Source organism: Nannospalax galili, unplaced genomic scaffold (assembly GCF_000622305.1).
Source record: "Nannospalax galili isolate Female #2095 unplaced genomic scaffold, S.galili_v1.0 scaffold3894, whole genome shotgun sequence".
NCBI lineage: Eukaryota > Metazoa > Chordata > Mammalia > Rodentia > Spalacidae > Nannospalax > Nannospalax galili.
Window position 1 is genome coordinate 6140 of NW_008335241.1, and position 20476 is coordinate 26615.

General features: G+C 40.6%; 2 pseudogenes; both read right to left on the minus strand.

The window, feature by feature from the left end:
* Window positions 1–485: 485 nt before the first annotated feature.
* Window positions 486–3227, minus strand: LOC103731460 (annotated as a pseudogene).
* Window positions 3228–14661: 11434 nt separating this feature from the next.
* Window positions 14662–16205, minus strand: LOC103731461 (annotated as a pseudogene).
* Window positions 16206–20476: the final 4271 nt, after the last annotated feature.

Here is a 20476-nt window from a genome sequence, read left to right on the forward strand (position 1 = left end):
TGACAAATATTCATGTCATGGTTCTACATATGATGGAATAGTCACTGTCTTGTTTCCCTTTTGGCCTTTTTGTTTCTCTGGATCTTAGTTGCTTGTTAAGTAAAAACTATTATTTCCATCTGAGTCTTCAAGCATACTGCCTATGGTGTAAACAATCTTTATGAAAATTCTACTTTATAAAGATAAAAATTTTAACATAATAGAAAAGCATGATCAAATTTCCTTAAAAACAGGAATAAGTATTTCTTTAAAACCAGTATACATATGTCCATGCATGCATACATTTCACAGACTGGAGGAATCTATGATCAAGGCATTCAGTGTCCCAAGGTCTTTGAGTTATTGAATATTCTCATTCCTTGATCTTCATGAAGTCTTGGGAATACCGTGTAGCCATACACTTAGCTTTTTCTTTGTGTCACAGTAGACTGAACTGTTCTCTTACCTTCAGCATCTTTTGCAGCTGGACGGGATGAGTGACTCACCGACCATCCCCTTCTGGTTCACTTGTGTTGAATAATTTTCTCCTTCTGTCATACTTTTCCAATTTCTGTATAAGTAAGAGTATAAATTCCATCACTGGCTCCAATTCTTCACTAGTTTCTTTTTCTAAAGGTTCTATACTTTCAACTTGATTGGTTGCCATTACTTCTCGCCAACAATTACATTTTTGACATTTTCAAACATCTCTAACACATCCATCACTACTTTTGCCTTGCGATCCTGCTGCTTCTCACTCTCTGTTTCCTTGGTGTCCTCCTCCACCTTCAACTCTGTCTCCTGTTTCTGTTCCTGGCCCTCCTGTCCTTTCCCTGCATCACTATGAACTACACCTACTTCCTGCCTCTTCTGCCTCCTCTATTTCTACATCATTCTGCTGATGACCTGTCTCCTCCACTCTTGCTGTCGCTGAACCACCTTACCCACTTCTTGTTCTTCATTCACACCACCTGGTGCTCTTTTTCCTTCATCGATTGTCTTCTAGGCTTAGCCTCTATTTTATTTATTTGTGCTGCAAATTCGATGCATGTAACTTCAAATAAAGAGTTCATTTTTCTCTGTGAATCTTCTACCAGCTTTTGGGTGGATGGGCCCATTCCTCCAGGAGCATAGAACAAATGGGGCTTTGTCTTAGTTCTTATATACTTCATTATCTCGGCATTATTCCATTTTTCTTGCAGCTGCCAAAGCTCAACCTTCTGTTCCAAAAGTAGAGGTTCGCCATCTCTGCACACAGGTGTCTCTTATCAGCCACACGGTTTCTCTCTTGTTCTGCCTGAATTTCGCGTTTTTGCTCAACTTCTTGGCACCTCTTTTCCCTTTCAGTAGCAACTGTAGATTCTTGCTTAAATGTTTAGGGTGCACATCAACAAGCCACATATTCGTGAGTTCCTTCCTTTCCCTTTCCATCATATTTTGATCCTGGATAAGATCTCTGCGTGCGCGTTCATTGGAGGCAGCTACAACCGAAGACTGTAGTGCTGGCTTTTTCATATCGTCATCCTCTGGGTCACTTTCCTGGGATGATTCTCTTCTTGTCTATTGCTCCCTGCCCGGCCTACTGACTGCCCCTTTCAAGACCTCTCTATTTGTTGGGGTTCCTCCTCCAGTGTCTGAGAATCCACGGCACACATCATTCGGATCGTGCTCAGTGAGCTTGCGGACGATCTCGTCTGTGTTCTTGAGGGTCCCTTTGGCCTTTTCTAGCTGCTCCTGCCAAGTTCTCAGGAGACCTCCGTCTTCTCTCTGCTTCAGGCTCGGCAAATGCACCACAGGCCTCTCAGAGGGACAGCCGGCCTCAGCCAATGATGCAGACTTCAGTTTTCGGGTCAACCAAATCAACTTTTAAATCTTCATTTCTGCCAACAGTGAGTTGTGATGACTTCTCCATGGACTGAGGATGCCACTTCTCTTTTTAATGAACCTTAGTCATTTCAGAACCCTCCACAGTTCCCATAATTCTGGTCACGTGGGCCGTGAGGTTTGCTCAGAGGTGCTCTAGTCTTGTTTTTCTTCTTTTCTACTTTTAACATTTTTACTGAATTTTTGTGCATTTCGCACAATTCATCTTAATTAAATTTAGAATCCCCCCACATCCCTGCTTCCCAGACCGCCCCGCCACTAGATCTCAAGTATTCTGTCATATATGATAAGTCCCATCCAGTCAAGCAAATCCATCCAGGTGTCCCTTGGTGCAAGTTCATCTACTGGAGTCTAGTCAGCCTATGTAGAGTCACGCCCTTAAGGAAGAGCTACCCTTCCTCACCTCACAGTAAGCATTTGCCAGTAGCTCCTTGCCTAGGGTTGGGGCCTGCTGCCCGTTTCCCCCACTCTATGCTGGATTTTTGTCTGATTGAGTCTGCATGTGTCTGTGCATCCTGTCAGCATTGCTGCAAGTTTCCAGTGGCCTGACAGCCTCTTTTCCTTATGCTCACACACCACCCCTGCCTCTTACAATCTTCCAGCCCCTCTTCTACGATGGTTCTTTCCCAGGCCTTCCAAGCAAGGGCAGTTTAAGTCAGTCATTCTTCTAATCTCTCTGAATTCCCCCAGAGTGACAGTCTCTGGCTCTAATCTGGGTACAGCATTCACATTGTTTGGGTGTCAGGTAGTTAGAGTGGGTCCCCTGGGTTTTGGGTTTCAGGGTCCTAATGTGAGGGACTTCTGCCTGCTCTCTGTATCATCTGACATAGTCTTAGTTGAAGGCATCAAGGTGTGAGAGTGTTTGGGTCATTCTGCTTATCACTGTCTTTTACACAGCAGTCCATCATTGCACACAGATTGTTTCTCTCCTGGTTAATAATGACCTCCACATTGCTACCCCACTGGGCAATTCTGAGAATTCATATGCCTTGGCCTTGCAGCATTTGGCATAGCTAATAGCACAGTATGTGTGACACTCTCAACTACTGGCATTTCTCTTCTCAGATAGTTGGAGATGTATTTGCTGCTTTCTCCTTTTCCTGTCTGTTAGGGTCTGTCAGTCTCAGAACTCGAATCTGTTCTCTGTACAGCTTCTGAAATGAACTCATCTGTTTTATTAGGTTTGAAGCTATTGCCCAGTGAAGTCTTAAAATGGGAATTGGGCTTCTAGGATTAGCATCCTATCACTTCAAATTTTGCATAAAATTCTCCCCTGTTGACCATTGACTGTTTGTTCTTTTAGTGTTTGTAGTCGGTACGTACTTTGCAGTCTCCAAATTATCAAGGAATTTGTAGTGCCCCATCCCTATGGGTCAAAGGGAAATACTTCCTTTGTTTTTGAAAATATTTTGATGTCTTATTCATTCAACAATAATTAGAACAGGTCACAACCTGCCCTGTGATCCTGTTGATGACAACATTAAGAATCAATAGAAGTAGAATGGGTGGTACGTACTTTGCAGCCTCCAAATGATCAAGGAATTTGTAGTGCCCAGTCCCTATGGGTCAAAGGGAAATACTTCCTTTGTTTTTGAAAATATTTTGATGTCTTATTCATTCAACAATAATTAGAACAGGTCACAACCTGCCCTGTGATCCTGTTGATGACAACATTAAGAATCAATAGAAGTAGAATGGGAGAATTGACTCAGTGGTTTAGAGAGCTTGCTGATCTTCCAGAGGATGCAAGCTCAATTCCCAGCACCCACATCAGGCACCTTGCAACTGCCTGTATCTATAGTTCCAGGGAATCAGATACACTTTTCAAGCTTCCACTGACAATTGTGTATGTGGTACATGTGCACACACATACACATATATACATGTGATTTTAAAATTATGAATAGAGGCATCTGGATTTGGTGATCTTGTCTGTAATATCACCTTTTAAGAGGCTTAAGCTACTGTCACCAAAAGGACCTTGGTTATTAAGTGGGAGCAGTCACAAAGGGGAACCTAGTAGCATGAACCTGTGTATAAATTTTACTAGGGTATATTTTCCCTATTTACCGGTAGATTGATTCATAAGTATATAGTAAAATTATCCTCTGATCCCAAAGTAAAATCACCATACCCATTGAAAAGCTGATGGCCATGGAAAAAAAGGTGCCAAGTGTGGACTATGAGGGAGTTCATTCAGAGAGTAATGCTCCTAGGCTGTGGCATTAGAAGGTAGATAAGGAGGCATTGGGACCCAGTGGGTCTGAGCTGGGTTTGGCTATTAGTCTGCCTGATTTCCTATCCTGTCCGTTTGCTTTGGGCTACCTACCATTTCAAAAGTTTACTCAGTTACCAGTGGGGCAAATAAAGAATTCCTGATGCTATTTGATGATTAAATGAAATGATGTTCATAGAATATTTTAAAATATTCTTATCAAATGTCAGGTACCAGGTAATACAGAACATAATGTGCACAGCACTTTTGAATGACTTTATTGTTTTGCTTTAAGAAAGCACAGCATCTGAGTACTTTATTCAAATAGAGGGACACTTTTCCAAATGCGTTTTACTTTCTTCATAAGTAGTTTATTTTTAAAGCAGTATCTCTCAAATGCAAAGTAAAATCAATACTGAATAGTTAACTCACAACATTAGGACAGACTGCCTAGAGCTCTTAGTACCCATTTAAAATTTGAGTGCCTCTGTGGATTCGCTTCCTTCAGCACAAGCATAGTTGTAGTCCACCTACCCATGGCCTGAGTTGTGTCTAGGAAAGAACAGGTGAGTGAGGCCTGCTCTGTTTGGAGGAGGATGAACGGTGCTTTACCATGTGAACAGTGGTCCCTCATTTAAAACCAAACTAACAGAGGTCTTGTTTGACTCACTTTTAGGTATAACCTAACCCGTAAGATAAAATACGTCATCCCACTGATTTCCCTGTGGATTGATGGATCCGTGGTTACAGACTTGATGGGTCCCAATCATTACCGGAAATCCATTTTCTTGGGCTGGCCCATGGAGAACTTCATAGCCACCTTTCGGTAAGACTCAAAGCTTTTCCCTGTGTTGACATACACTGCCTGTGGTAGGACACAGTCAGCTTGACCTTATCCAGCACAGACTGAAAATCTGAATGTATAGACTTTTTCTCAGAGCATTCGAACAATAAATACCTGTTTTAGTCTGAGTGTAAAAAGTCAACTAAAGTTTTAACTCACTGAATTGTCACTTTTGTGTATCACCCCAACCCCCAGAGAGATCCTACATGAAAATATGTCTAAATGGATCAACGGGGGTAGTACTGGGGTCTGTTAATTGTTGATCCCTGCTGTTTCAGGGAGGCTCCTGATGTGCCTTGTGATGAAAGTGGATCTCTAGGTTCTGTGGAAAGAAATTGAGAGCACGGCTCTGGCCCCTTTCCAGTGTCGTTATCCAAAGTCATCAGGTGTTAAGTTTTGACACTGTCTATGTATGCATCTTTTCAGTAGCACTGAGTAGGACAGTTAGGTTTGTAAACTTCCTCTTGTACTCCCAAATAATGTCTGAAATCAATAGTGCTTTATATACAAAATGCTCATATGCCTGCATGTCTCTGCTCCAGATGATCAGGTCTGGGTTCTGCAAACAACATGGTGTCTTTTAATAGTCTGAAACAGTGTCAGTTTTGTTGGGTGCAGGGAAGTTTTCAGTGCATTCTTAGGCTGGCATTTAAGGATTATTTTTCAGTGCGTGGAACCCCTGAAGTGCAATTGTTCCATTCACAGTGGTTTTGAGTTACCAGACGTCATCATTGTCTATTATTTTGGGGCTGCATGTATTCGAAAACACTCTCTTAGAAAATGTAGTAAGCAATAAATCTATCCTATAACCCTTTAAATAATGTATTCACTGACATGGTGATGTAGCTAAGAGACTAAATAGAAATAAAGGAGAAGGCAATTTATTCTTGAGTAGAGAAACAGTCATGAAAATTAAATATTCTAGGAACTATTATGCTGTTAAATCTGCAGTTCACGTGCAGTCATAAGAGTGTTTTGTATGTCTCTAAATGAGATTATCTTTTCTCATCTAATTGAATATCCATATTTTGCATTTATGTACGATTTGATATGAATAACTGTATTCATTTAGTTGCATAGCATTTCAGTCTGAAAGAACAATATGAGACTGAATTAACCATCTTATCTATAGTGAAACCAAAGTTTAGACAGCTGCTGCACTTGGCTGAGATTAGATGGTTTGCACCCAACGCTGCATTCAACCAGTTTCCACACTAGAGTCTTCTTCCATCACTGTAAGGTCACCTTTAAAGAGAGGAGGTCTGCCAGAAATCTAGTTATCGGGAGGATATTACTTAACACCTGTATTTACATTGACAGCCATGGCCTTCTAAAACTTTGGTCATGAAAGCAGTTTTTAAGCTATTGTGAAAAATTTAATATAATTGTATTTACCCTCACTTTTACATTACAGATCTTCAAACAAAAAGAGAAAATGGCATTCTGTTCTCAAAGGTATTTTGCAAGTATTAATTTGAAATTATTAACGGCAGCCTTCAATCCAATGGCCTAGCCTACCCTACCCCTTTTTATATAGAAATTGTTACATTAGTGTTAAATATCTTCTTGGTTAGAAATTCCCTGGCAATTACTATAATTTCTCTAATTAACATATATTTTGTGTATTTTTGAGGGGTTGTGAGCTGTCCCTTTCCTTATTTAGTCCTTTCCAACCTAGTCTCAAACCTTATACTGAATTACTATCGATGCAATATCAAGCTGTGCAGTACTTAAAGCTGCTGCTGCCTTTCATCCTTGACCCATGCTTTGAGGGCTGGGTCTGCTTCTCAGTTCTCTAAACCAAGAGTAACATGTCATGCTCCTCCAAGACATTCTTTCCTTTGTTCAGACACAGAATTGATGATGTTGAAAGAATCAATTTGCATTTAAAATGTTGACAACCTTTATCAATGTGAAAATAAGCCACTTCATTTTACACTGTTTGTATTATTATTTATTTGATTAGATGTATTGATCAAAAGAAGGAGACACAAGACAAGAAGAGTGTCGAGGTGGAGATCCTCACAGAGGACATCCTGTGCTGGAACACAGTATGTGTCCACCAGACAAAACATGACACTGCAAGACACTGACTGAGGGAGCAAAGCACCAGGCAGTGGGAGGGGAAGCCTGGGAGGTGTGAGGATGAGGAGGGGAGCAGAGAAGGGATTGAGGGAGAAGGAGAGTGGGAGATTGAACCTCAGATATTGCTGCTTAGAAAACTTCATCATCATGCATGTGTCTATTCCTTGTGTAAGAAATGTGTGTTCTAGTTCATGTGAAGCCAAGTGTAAGCTTGCTGACTGCAGTCCTAGGCTTAGAAACACGCTTCATATCAGTGACCATAAATTGAAGGTGGTGATTTTATAAAGTCATTTTCTCAGGCAGGTATATCTTGACTATTTGTTGCAACTTTGTGATGCGACATTTTAATAATTTAAAATATTTTTCGTTATAAAGAAAAATATGCTACAGTGTGCAAAAGAATCCAACCAATGACGTCCTCTCTAGCAGTGTTCAGCTTCCCTGTTTTCTTTGTGATATGTTTTCCTTTTTGTGTAACTAAGTCTCTTTTTCTACATACGTGCACAGCTACTCTGGGTGATCTGATATGCTCTTTATCCTTAAGTGCTTATGTAGCTCCTGACCACAAGAACATCCTCTTATATAACTGCTATTCAGTTATCAAGTTCTCAAACATTAACATTGGATTATGTGTTTTCTGGTGTGTGTGTGTGTGTGTGTGTGTGTGTTCCCTTATGCATGTGCATGGTGCTGAGGATTAAATCCAGAGCCACACACACATGTGCTACAAAATGGCTTGATCACAGAGACACATTGAGATCCAGGATAAAATTTAAACTGAGTATTTAAATTCCACAGTTACCGAATACTGCAGCAGTGTCCAGTTCCGGGATCCATACCTGTATTGTACCTATGTGTGAAGTCAGATTGACAGGACTGAGGGATTTTCCTTCTGAAAGAACATCAGAATTTATTTGAGCTGGTTGGAATCACACTTCCAGATCAGCTTGTGTTAGATTAGTTTAAATGCTATTGAGGAAAATAAGACCATGCAGTACTGAAATTGCCTAATCCTTAGTTTCTACAGTTGTAGCACAGTAACCAGACATTGATTCTGAACAAGATATTTAAATGTGTTATGGCATTTTTGCTTTGCACAGCAACTCTCGTTTTTAACACATAGTATTGGAAGACAAAGAGTAAAACCTTTTCTGTCCCAAAGGGAATCCATGAGGAGGCCCTCACCTGTCTTCCCGTTCCAGATGTGATCCCATAGGGACAAGAGCAGACCGTCGTGTAGTGACATGTTCTCTAGCCTCTCCCTGCTCAGTTGCAGTTGTGCCAGATGCTTATGTTCAGATTTCTGATAGACATCAGCTGACATCTTCAAAGTTCAATTTGTCTTAGATTCATAAATATTATGCTATATATAGCACATGTGAAATTAATGAATGTAAATATAAATTATGAAATTTATGAAAAGGTTTCCAGTTAGCATTTTATGTTTGTTAGGAGTATTGTGTGGAGGGATTCCTGCTACTGTCTTCTCTAAGTGCTTTTTATCAGAAGCTCCTTCTCCTTTTGCAGATGCATCTGATATTGTAAACCATCTGAGTAATAACCATTCTTGTCCATTTCTCGTCATAGTCTGTGGTAATGTTCTGGAATTCTGATATCAGAGGTATCAGCTCAGAATCCTGTCATGTTCAGCTTCTCCTCCATAAATTGTGTCCTATTTCTGTGGGCCAGTTTCTGACAGTGAGGTACAGTAGGAAGCTCCTACTAAATTGTATCTTAATTATTGGCTGAGTTACCAATGGAGCTTTATGAACATCTTCATTCTGGATTTGTAGATTCATCGTGTCAATAAAATTCAACAAGGGAAACATAATCATGAAGCCAGAAACAGAGAATTCCTCACTTCAGCATGTTTTTGAATTAAGCTGTGATTACGCTAACAGGACCAGTATCATATATTAGTACATGATTCAACATCGTGTTTAATCAATACAGATTATATGTACCAGAACCTGTGACAAGCAGAGAAACACATCCATTCTATAAACACCACATGAAAAGAGAAGGAAAGCCTCCATCTCTCTCCTTCTACAGCCTCCCTCCCATTGTGCAAGCAGTTTCTGTGTATGAAACGTCAGCTCCTGTGCCAGCTCTAATTCCATGGCCCTATCATTTTTAAAGAAAAATTGTTTGCATTCCTGTGTGTGTGTGTGTCCCTGTGTGTTCATATGCATGCAGAGCACTCACACATACTATAGTGTGCATGTGGATGTCAGAGACAAGCAAGTTGGGCCTTGGAAGAAGTGCAAGTTGTCAGACCCAAACTCAGATTATAAGTTTGGGTAACCATCGTCTCTACTTTCTGAGCCATCTCTCAAACCCCTGTGGTCCGCTTCTTCATTACCCCTTTAATGTTATATACACAAAAGGAAAAAAGTTCAAGACTGTGCCTTGTGTTTGCTGTAGTTGATTAGTAACCCAAACAGACTTTCGTTGTAGAATGCAGGCAACAACTAAACAATAACTGTTAAGTCATGGGAGTTTGTAAAATGCAGTAGTAATATTTTTCTCTATCTTTTAGTCTCTCACAGTAACATCAACAAATCAGGAAACTGTGAATGACATTATCGAGAAGATACGACCGTTGCTAGGAACACCGGTAAGTGCAGCGTCAGCTCCTTTGAGTAAGATGTCAGAATTTTTGTGGTCTCTCTGTGTGTAAAAATATTACGCAAGACATGTAACTATTGTATGTCTCAAAGGCAGGTTTTGTCACCCTCATTTCAAGAAGTAAAGCCAGTTAACATACTACGATGGTCTACATATGGGCAGTGTTCCTTCATTCTCATGGTAAATTTCATGCTTCTAAAGTGACGAATTATTGAAATCAGTCTGAACTTCTAGAGTGCATGTAAGAACATGCATTATGATTTGTATGTTTTATATGCATGCTCATACATGCAATGTATGTATGCATGTGCACACATTATGAATAGTATACAAAATTATTTATTGAAATCCCAACTTCTTTTTGACATTCTCTCTTTATCTTCTTTCGACTTTCCTTTTATTCATTTATTTCCTTTTATTTATTTATTCGTATCATCCCTCAGGATACAGCCTCCATCTTAGGATTTTTGAAAGAATTATGTTGATATGCATTTTAGCAGTAGAAAATGTGACTAGGGAGCTATTCCCAGGATACTGGTCCTGAGGATGTGATACATGATGCATGGATGAATTATTATTTATTTACCATAAGAATGAGTGTACATTGGTGTGGGAGAGCATGGTAAGTGAATGTGAACGCATGCCACGGTTATGTGTGCAGGTCATCAGAAACCTTAGTAGAGTCAGTTCTCTCCATCATCCATTATTTGGGTACAAGGACTACACTCAGTTCCGCAGGCTTTCCAACACACAGCTTCACACACTGAGACATACAGACCATGAATCTTAGGTGCTTTTTTTTTTCACACAACGTTCATCCTGTTTTGCTTTTCAGTCTGTCTCCCTTTGAATGTGATGGGACTGCAAATGTTTGAAACTTTTGATAGTAGACATGGCATATTTGAGGATAAAGATAAGAATTCCAAACAGAAATGAGGAAAGTGCAAGGGCTGAAATCTCATATGGTGTCGATACGGTCAGAAAACCCCACTTCCATAGCATAGGGTCTTATATAAAATTCTGTCTCATTGTGAAAATTCATTGCTGAGGTTCCGATGCCTTTCAAGTGTTACCTTGCTCAGGGAAGATAGTTATGGGGTGAGTGTGTGTGTGTGTGTGTGTGTGTGTGTGTGTGTGTGTGTGTGTGTGTGAATAAGTTGTCTGGACAGGAATATTGAAGGTAAATCTTTGTCTTTTTAAAGGTATAGGAAATGGGTATGGAGGATCTTTAGATGAAGTTTTCTTCCCCAGATACAAGAAATACAGTGATTTCTAGAGTGTCACAAGACAATGACAGGATGACTGCATTGAGACTCCACAAGTCTATGCTCCTGAGAAAGGAGAAGGCAGAACATTGGGGTCACTGCTGAGCCAGAGAAGGGGACAGCAGTTGCAGTTATGATGCCAACATTGATAACTCAAAATCATGGCCACCTTTTAGAACAACAGTTTCTGTTTTCAGTTCTAGAAACATGGAGATGGAGAGGAAATGTATCTTCAGGTGTCTGCTGTGAAAGATAATTTACAATGCTTATTTTAAAATTATTTTCATTTATTTGTTCTTTGTCTCCCAGAATGCTGAGGAACAATATCAACAGTGGTTTTCTTCTAGTGAGAAAGAAGCTCCATTTCCACGCCTAGGTAAGGACAGAAATCTAAAGCAGGACTAAGTGATGGCTGGGCCTTCTCTCAGTGCAAAACAAAACACAGGTATTCACATTCTGATTGTTAAAATCTAGCTAACTCTCCAGGCTGATCCAGAGTGAATACAGCATGTTCATGGCTTAGTCCTGGGGCAGGGAGTGGTGGTGGGGGGTTACAGAGTGGATGGGCTTAAATATTTCCTAACTGTTGTATTTTGTATAATTGTTGCTAAAGGTTTTGATGAATAGGCTATGCCTGTTATTAATTCTTTGTCAGAATAATTCAGCTCCAAGAATCAGTTATTGGTTCTCAGTTGTCTTCACTGTGGTGGACTGAAAAAAACCATTTGGACAAGGATGGATGTGGATCAGCAGTGACCCTGCACTGACACTAAAGTGAGGGAACCTGTGGAACAGTGTCTCTGTTTTTTTGGATTTCCCCATTTCCTGATTCTGGCAACAAATCTTTGAGGACTTTTGGTCACAATCAGACAGATGGCAAATGATGGGAAACTGGCATTCTAAGATTTCTTAGGAAATGTTCAATCTTAGTCTTAGAATAGAGGGACTATTCTGTCATCTGGACCCAGGGCACAGCTGAGGACAACATGCGCACACTCAGCTGATGATGCTTTGGGGATGGTTTGAGATGAGATGTTGGGACGTAGTCAGGCTGGCCTTAAGCTTTCTACGTTTCCACCTCAGCCTAGAAGAATGTGGGAAATCACCTGTGACATTATGGTTTTTGTATTATCGACAGCACTGTAAAATTTGGAGAGCCGTAAATCAAGTGCAGGAGAAAGCAGATAGAAGCAGGAAGTGTCTATGTTGTTGTTTTTTGAGAGTTTCATATATGCGTATTATATTTGCAGTTTCCACCCTTCCTGCCTCCTCCACCTCCTTTCATGTCCCCTTTACAATTTCTTGTTCTCATCTTTGATTTTTGCTTCATATACATATATATGTGTATGTGTATGTGTATATATATATATATATACATATATACACAAATATGCAGACAGAAGCATTGCATCTCTACCAAATGGGAAGAAAAATCAAGGGTTCTCCAGGTTATAGCAGTGATAAGCGAAAAGGGGAAGAAAGGGCGATTTCACTTAGTTCCTTGAGAAAGGGAAATCCATTTATTTGCAGAGTACAGGGTCTTAGAATTTGTGTAGAGGTCATAACTGAATTGTGAAAGAATAAACCGAAATCTAGACTATAACCGCAGATACGTCCGGGGCTGGTCTTGTTTCCCACAAACCCCGTTTTGCTGGTTTCCTCTGTCTTTGCAGTGCCCTGCAGCTTCCCCTGGTTCAGTGTCAGAGGAAAAGCCGTGCAGGGACGCCAAAGAAGACCACTCCAGTCCTACTGAGAAGCCTGGCCTCAGACCTGACAGAGGGAAATGAACTCTCTCTCTAAACCTCCAGGTGCCATGTGTGGGAAAGACTGATCAGACCAATTTAGCATTATCGAGATAAACCACATTGAAATTGGTATCTTTCTTTTATGACAAATCTTAGGGATGATGAATATAGGGCTAGAAGGCTCGATGGAATGTCAGTGCGAAACAGAAGACGGCAGAGTGTGTCGAAAGGAAGTGTAGCCAATGATCCACCAGATAACGTTTTGTGGTCTGTGCGTTCCAAAGAAGGCCACTGATTTGTCCTCTGTATCCTCTGTATTTTAAAATTCTTCTTGACCAGAGTCTCCCTAATGAACAATTCTTTTGTTCTGTGGATACACTGTCTTCTCTGTTCCAGAAATCCTAGGAGAATTCTCGCTCACACCAGTGTCTCTACATGCTCACAAAGAGTTCGGTTTGAGCTCTATTATCTTCAGTATTAACATTAGTCTATATTTGAATTTTCTCCATTTAGGGCACGAGAATCTATTTGTCATCCAAATGACTGGCCTACGAAATGATGCCTTCACACCTCTTGGTGCCAGTGATTTGACCTCTCACCTAGACCTTCGAAAGTTGGTCCTGGAGCAGCAGTGTCCCTATGCCCCAGGACGGTTCACTCTGAAGCCCAGGGACTCAACCAGAAGTCATCAGCAGAACCGTGAGTCCCTTTCCTCCCATCAGGATGTGCCCATCTCAGTCCCATCTCCATTGCTGACCAAACTTACAAGGCACAGTGATGTTCTTCAGACAGGAAGAGCGGACAGTATGCACCAAAAACATTACGCCCTAGTGAAATCTGAAAGATCTGATGTCCATTCCTACCTGGTCTCTACAGATCTTTTAATTTCCTAGACCAATAGTTGCTTCTTTGAATTCGTGTGGGCTGTTTAAATGTATAGTTATGGCAGCATACTTTTTTATGATTTTAATACAAGTTGCTACCAACAAATATGTAAGATATGGCAGATTATGCATTTGTTCAAAGCACTTTGATTTAAGCATAAAACATTTAAATGGCACGAGTTTGTGCCTAAGATCCAAGGAGTCACCTACTACTTTATAGCAGCCCTCTCTAATTAGAATCCACTCTTCCTCTGTTGCAGATGGGCTAGGGCACAATCTCCTGTAAATGGCACTGTGTAAAACCAGGATAATGTTCTTAAATTAAGATCAATCTTGTTCCATTGAAAGGACTCTCCCAAGTGTCTTCTAGCACTGTAGTATGTATTCTTTCTTAATTTCATACACTGACTCTCCTTTGAGTCTATTTTATGGTGGTTGTGTTCACAGTTTTGGTTTAAAATTTGGTTTAAATTTACATAAAAGTCTTTACATGTTCACAAGTTATTGCATGAGCAGCATAATCTTCAACACAGTATTTGAAAAACATGTCCAATTCAGGACAAAAAAGATTCGTGCTTCCCGTCTGGCTTTTTTCTTCTTTTTTATATTTTTGGAAGATTCCCAGTTAGTTTCAGACTTGGTCTGTGATGGACACACACCATTATTTTAGTGTTTGAATTGGATTTATCTGTGTCTTGTAGCATCAGTGCACTTGGGAAGAGCTCTTGTCAGAATCAGTTTTTGATAAGGTAAAGATGGCTCAATAGAAATAGCAGGTGGAAGGGTCTTGACAGGCTGGTTACTTTTGACAGGGGCTTCAGCTGGATCAGTAGTCCTTATGGTCTTCAAGGAAAAAGATTTTTTCTGCTTTGGACAGGCTTCAGAGGTACTCACTGGAAGCTCTTCTCTAATGTCCTTTTCTAATTCTTCTCCACCTGGCTTCTTCTTTTTCTTTTTCGTTTCCCAGTTGGAAGAGCTCCCTCTCCTTTCTCTTTGCCATCATCTGAAACCTTTCAATCATTGGGTATTGGTGAAGCTCTTTCTTCATCTACCCAATTCCCCCATTCTTCTGCTGGTGCATTGTATTCAGAGCTGGAGTCAGCAGAAGACTCCTTCTCCTTTCTCTTTACCATCATCTGAAACCTTTTTGATCATTAGGAATTGGTGAAGCTCTTTCTTCATCTACCCAATTCCCCCACTCTTCTGCTGGTGCACTGCATTCAGAGCTGGAGTCAGCAGAAGACAGCCTGTTTAACCCAGACTGTTCATCATAGCTATAGTTGATTGTGGCAACTGTCCCACTGATCATCTGAAGAAACTGGTTCAGCAGTAGACCCAATGCCAGAAAATAGTGAGTGATCACTCCAGTTCCCTCCCCAGGTTTTCCATTCACATCACCAGTGTCTGTCCAAGGTGATGGCTCCCACCTGACCTGATCTGTGAGGATTGTTTCCAGGCTTTTCATTCGCGCCTCCTCCATTAACAGTAAAATTTCCATTCCATTCTGAAGAAATCGGAAGTGTAGAGCCTCCTTTTCCAGATTATAGTTGCTAACTTGTACATTTAGATGGGAATCACCTCCATTCTTCTTGGAACCAACAGGAGACGATGCAGCTGGAAGTTGCTTGGTGGTAACCGTGATGGTATTTTCTATCCCAGGGATAGGGGAATCCAATGAACGAGACTCAGCACTTTCTCACGTTTCCACGTCGTTTCTCACTGTGACTAATGTAGTTTCCCAGGCTCCTTGTCAACTTCCTTCCGTCATGGCGTGAGCCATTTTGCACTGCTTTAGCATCTGACTTTGATTTCTTCTTATTTTTCTTCCACTTTTCATTTTTCTTGTCTGTCTCTGGTGGCTGCTTTGCTGCCAAACTCAGGGAGTTGGAACAGTTCCATCCTCAGCCACTTCAAAGGTCTGCCCCTTAGGTTTGGGTTCCACAGCTTCTTCCGTCTCATCTTCTCCTCACTTGGGAGATTCTTCAGCGGGGTTGAGAGTTGCAGGCAGGTCCACCTCCAACTTCTCTTGGCCCAGCCACAGCCTGCAGGGACACAGTGTCTCCAGAGGCGCCACCTCCAGGCTCGCCGAACTCCCCCAACAATGGTGGCACCTTCTATTTCTTCTTAATCTCTGGCTTCTGAGGGCGCTGCTGATCTAGCAGAGGGCCCGTATTCGTTTTCCAGCAGCCGCATTGCAACTAACAACTGTCTGCAGCTCCAGCCCAAGGGGACCTGAAACCGTGTCCTGACCTCCTTGGGCTCTGCAGGACAACGGTGCACTTATATCCATGCAGGCAGTACGCTCATACACGTAAAGTAAAGATAATGAATAAAAAGTTTTAAAAGAATTATAAAACAAAACCAAATTAGGCAGAGACATAATAAGAAAGTTGATAATTACAGAATTCTGCTCGATTTGAGCTCTAATATGTAAAGCTTTCGAAAAGGGATATGCTCATGAAATGATGCTCTAATCACTGGAAGAGTTGAATTACATCAGGCCTCTAGATTGAGTCACTGTACAAGTCTGTGGAAAAATATATTAGCTATGGGAAATAGTAGACTCCAATTGAGTGATCTTCTGTCTCCACGTTTTTACAAAAGGCACCCTATAAAGTGAAAACTGTCTGATAAATTTAAGTGAGTTAAATGACTGCATGTAATGATCTCCTTTATTCACAGCATCAGAGAGAGGAGTCAACAGAATATACTCTTTGATAAATCGAATCTTTCGGAGAGGCTCTCGCACCCGCAGTGAGCGCCCACACTCACCAGCCCCCATCACAGGCTGTCTCTTTGGAAAGAGGCTTGGGGATATCTGTGAGGATGGCAATCTGCCTACAGCAATTCTGGTAGGCCTCGTTCTGTTCTTCCTCTGCCATCCTGAGCCCAAATTTGTCTTTGAGTGGTCCTGTGTCCTCAGTCATTTTGAAGTCCACACTGAGGAATGCCAACTACTTGTAGTGATGGGAAACCTCTGAAAATAATACTTCTAATACAGAAATCGAGTCACTGGAGGAGGGGTTCCAAATTTGATTACGATGTATTAAACGAAATGCACAAAAACTCAGTAAAAATATGAAATACTGAAAAGTCAAAGTCAGGTTTTCCTGAGTCTTAGGAAACACGAATACCAGGGAAGAGCACAGTTGTTGGTTCCACGTATTTCAGCAAAGACGCACATTCACCTCTCAGATGAGGGCAGAGGTCACTGGCTAGGACCCTCTGAGTCCTTCTCTGCCTCACATTCCCTTCCAGCTTTTTCCTTGAGCTCCGCACTAGTCTCATGTCTCCTTTCATGGACATTGTTTTTGATACTGCACTTCCTAATGACATACCACATCTGTCATACTGGATGTGCATTTCAAGTTCATAAACATAAAAATATTTCTTTTGGTATGCAATAACCCTATAATTATGACACATTTTGTCAAAAGAATGGCCCAGGTACTTGCCTGTGTTATTTCAAACCAGGTTACCCAGTACTTGAAACATTTATTGCAACCCAGTATTTGTCTAAGCACTATGCTCAGCATTGGGAATTTCTTCTGCGTGTTAGCAAGTTTATCATCACATTAGGCATGTCATCGTTACTGGCTTTCACCCTGCACATTTTACAGAAACCTTCCATTCTAGTCATGAGCATCATCAGCCCAGTTCCACAAAATAAATAAAGAAAACCTCAGAGAGCTTGTATGTGGGTACATAAGGCTACATAGTAAATCAGTGCCATGATAGATAGCAATTCCCTGCCTTTCTGACTCTGACAGCGGCTTTCTACCCAGAAAAGGAAAACAAGAAGAATGGATAGAAAGAAATTGAAGGTTGAATGAAAGGAAATACAATCAGAAAAAGTTTCCTCAAGGACACAGATTGAAGCTTCACTTTATAAGAAACCAGAACATACAGGAAGTAGATATGGGTTTGTGTCACTTAAGGTGGATAAGCCAATGAGAAATGAGACTGCCACACATGGGAAGGACATTCATGTGGCTGACAGTAAGGAGAGAGACGACCATTCATTCCCATGTTGTGTGTTTCAGTCACATTCATCAAATCACTACAGAGGAAAATCTAATTGACACATGCTCTCGGGGTTTGAGGATGACAAGTTAGAGTGCCTTGAGGGGCAGCGCTGAGAACATAGATTTAGAACAATAAGTACAATTCGATTTCTGCTTCATTCCTCCCAGCTCTAGCACTGCTCCCTTACATAGCACTGCTCTGGTTCCCAACTAGGGGTCAAATTGTCTGCTTCCCTGCGGCTGTGGAGCAACAGGTGCCTTTCTTTTTCACTCAGGATATGCTCTCTTTGATCGATGACAAAGGACCTACCACTGAAGGAATATTCAGGAAGACACCCAGTATCAAAGCATGTGGAGCCCTAAAGGAAAGGCTGGATTCAGGAGAAGAAGTGGACCTGAGCCAAGAGCCCATCCTCGTCGTGTCTTCTGTCCTGAAGGTAGAGACGTTTCAAGCATCATCTATACTTAACAACTTCTGTAGATACAGGAACATTTTCTTTCATCATGATTACCCTGAAATAATAAGTCATGAAAGATTAAATATGACAAGCTGAAAGATTCCTCACAAGCTTATAATTAAAGCAATCTACATTTGAGGTTAAAAGCCATATTGGTTATATGTGACTTACTTTCCAGTTTTACAGCACCCTGTAATTTTACTCCTGAAAAACCCAGGCGTGATAGTAACACACTTATGAATAAAATATGCAGTACAAAACGATCCTGTTGAATGCTTACCAAACCAAGTATCATGCATATAATACACAATTTTCTTTTTAATCATAGTAAAATTTGTTTAATAAAAATAATTGAAAACTATACTGGTTTGGCATACTTAGCCAACATTTGTCTTAGAATCGATCAAAACCTGCTGCAGGAGGATCCCAAGTTTTTCATCCATTTATCTTCATTCCTACCCCTATTGAACCACCTTTGCTTCAGATGTGGCCCTACATGTCTGCACCATCTGTGTCCATCATTCCCACTTTTGGAGTCCTTTGTTAGTGTTGGCCATGCTTCATCACCACCCCATCCTGTAACATAAGAAGCATCTTTGTCTGCACGAGTTATCTGAAAAGTGTGACTTCAAACCTGGGTGAAAATGTCATAGATTTTAGAGTTCTGAAATTTAAATGACTTTTGCAAAAAAAAAAAAAAAAAAGGAGTTTTTAATGATAAAGGTAAGTCACAGATAACTACGTAGATTTATGGAAACTGGGATGTTAGCGCACACAAAGACTTATCTGTCAACAGCTCCATGTCATGTAATCATATTGTAATGAGTGCCAAACATCTCCGAAAATTATTAGGAATCTTTTACACATTTCTTTCCTTATTTCCATTAATGTTGAGCTACATGATATGTATCCTCAGTTGAGTAACTGCTTACAGCAGACCAAGTATTACATATTGGGCATCCAAATGAATTAGGCGTTGTCCTCTCTGAGAAACACATGTGAAATAAATGTGGTTTTCTAGTAAGAATAGAATTGCGTATCATCATGACTAAAGAAAGATCCTGACTGAACAAATGCACCATGATGACCTTTCCGTTGATCTACTTACAAGCAGTGACCTAACACAAAATACTTCTGGCATATTTTGCTGGGTCAAGTTCTGAGTTCATTACCAACAGCCTCGAAGTACTTTGGCGCTCTAGGTCATGTAAGGTTGGTGACATACAGCAAGTGTACTACAGACTCTTCCCTTCAAGGACCTTCAGAACAAGTCAGGGCTCTAGTGCTCTCTGTCTCCAAGCATTGGGACCCCTCCCTGGGACGGAAAGCTGTACAACCCTCACTATCAAGTTGGGTTTTTTTTGTCCCCACATCATGTTAATGGTATAAGGGGAGTGGGAATTTATTTGTTTTATTTAATGCTGTATTCCCAGTACTTGAATCCATGCCTGCTACGTGAATCGGGACAAAATTATTATAATGAGTGAGCAGTTACTGCATTATAGTCATGAGACTTCCCAGGAGGAATGTTTTCAGTATGCTAACAGGAAGAGGTTTGGGGCACTGTCTAGAGTCAGTAGTAGAACCAAGGTGCATAGTTGGGAGTTAACAAAGCAATAGGATATCTTTGTTTTTGGAGAAATAAAAGTTCCCCTCATTTAAAATTGTTTTCCGTTGTTACTGAATATGTTAAAGCTGTCATGAAATGCTTCTTCTAATCATGTGGTTAATAAATAAAATAATAAATAAATAAATAAATGCAATCTAAAGAAAAAAAATGTTTTCTGATTTTCAGCTTTTTAAATACAAGGTTCTGCTCTGTTGCCCAAGCTGATCTCTACATTGAGGTTGTCCTGCTTAAGACTCCTGAGTTCTGGGACTAGGGATGAAACATCTCCTGTCTATACAGGCTGCACAACTGTAAATGTGCACCTTCTGTCAATAGGAGTTGGTCATCACCTTCACAAAACGATATTTCATACCCATATATTTGAGGAGCCAAGATTTTGATACTTTAAATCTAATATTTAGAGGCCCAAATACTGACTCTTACTTTTTGTGTGTGGGGTGTGTGTGTTGAAATGTACATATATACGTACATAGACATATAATGTCTATGTCTATTTCAAACACATGTGGTTTATGTTAAAGGAGTAAAATTTGTTACTCATTGAACATTTCACCTGTACCTCCCCCCATATGTTTTATGTTTCAGAGATGAATTTTTCAAAGCTCAGAGAAATGAAGCAGGAACTTACTAGGAGCATTTTTCTTCCCGAGAACACACACACTTTCTTTCCTTCAAATCACAATAGTATTTTGATGGATGTTCTCTTTCTCATTTTTCCCTTGTTTGTTGGAATGTCCACTGTAGGAAGCTCAAGCTGAGAAGAGGTTTCCCTTCACTCACTGCACCATCCAGACTCTGCTCCTGGGTTTCTAGTTTCGGTTGAGAAAACCCAAG